At 44.5% G+C, this 1,317-nt stretch overlaps 1 non-coding gene across 1 annotated transcript; it reads left to right on the top strand.

Moving 5' to 3' along the window:
* The first annotated feature begins 517 nt into the window (after positions 1-517).
* On the top strand, positions 518-624 carry LOC141694217 (small nucleolar RNA R71). The gene has a single exon (XR_012563541.1). It is a non-coding gene; the product is annotated as a small nucleolar RNA R71 (small nucleolar RNA).
* Positions 625-1,317: the final 693 nt, after the last annotated feature.

Here is a 1,317-nt window from a genome sequence, read left to right as displayed (position 1 = left end):
CTGGAATCCAGGTGGATTGAACTATTTACTCACACCTTGCTGATATGGTGGTTGAATAGCATTCTGATTATTACCCCAGCTAAAATTTGGATGATTTCTGTTGTTAGGATGATAAGTAGCTGGCACGGGCTGCTGTTGTCGCTGATAATTGTTCACATACTGAACGGATTCATTGACGAGAGAACACTGATCCGTAGCATGAGAACCTGCACAAAGCTCACAGACCATAGCTATTTGATTGACTCCATAGGTAGCTAGAGAATTGACCTTCATAGACAGCGCTTGGAGCGGCGCTGCAATAGCGGTGGCTGCATCGACTTCCAGAATACCTGCTACCTTCCCAGGCATCATCCTCTGAGTTGGGTTTTGATGCTCATTTGCAGCCATTGTCTCAATAAGATTATAAGCCTCAGTATAGCTTTTGGCCCACAAGGCGCCTCCAGCTGCTGCATCGAGCATGGGCCGAGATTGGGCCCCCAAACCATTATAGAAACCAGTGATCACCATCCAATCGAGCATTCCATGATGTGGACACTTTCTCAACATTTTCTTGTAGCGTTCCCAAGCTTCGCACATAGATTCTGTAGGTTGCTGCACAAACTAAGTAAGAGCATTCCTCATAGCAGCAGTCTTTGCCATTGGATAAAACTTCACCAGAAACTTTTGTGCAAGATCTTGCCAAGTAGTGATGGACCCAGCTGGTTCAGAATGTAACCAGTCCTTAGCTTTGTCCCTCAGTAAGAATGGGAAAAGCCTCAGCTTGATAGCCTCATCAGTCACGCCATTATATTTGAAAGTACTGCAGATCTCGACAAAATTCCTTATGTGCATGTTGGGGTCTTCAGTCGCAGCACCTCCGAAAGAGATATAATTCTGCACCATCTGAATAGTTCCCGGCTTGATTTCAAAGGTGTTAGCTTGAATAGCCGGATGAAGAATGCTTGACTGAATGTCATCAATTTTAGGCCGAGAAAAGTCCATAAGAGCTGGATCGGCCGGAACAATACGATCACCCATGATTACTGGTTCTTTCTGCCCACTTCCTGAATCCGAATCTTCAAAATCTATCTTCTCCGGAATATTAAGAACTTCATATGTCTCCTCAACTGTATCTAAAGTCCTCTTGCGAGTACAAGAATGAGTTTGCATAAACGTTCGCTAAAGTACCTGAAACACAACCGGAAACAATAAGTAACACGTCTTAATCACTGAGTCCTAACGACCAATGATGGTAAGTACATAAACTAAACAAATACGCCGAGTCCCCGGCAGCGGCGCCAAAAACTTGTTAGGGTGAAACACGCGCTAATATTCACG

The sequence above is a fragment of the Apium graveolens genome, chromosome 10 (genome assembly GCF_009905375.1).
Source record: "Apium graveolens cultivar Ventura chromosome 10, ASM990537v1, whole genome shotgun sequence".
NCBI classification, from domain to species: domain Eukaryota; kingdom Viridiplantae; phylum Streptophyta; class Magnoliopsida; order Apiales; family Apiaceae; genus Apium; species Apium graveolens.
The sequence above is the reverse complement of the archived record's forward strand: the minus strand, read 5'-3'. Positions and strand labels throughout refer to the sequence as shown.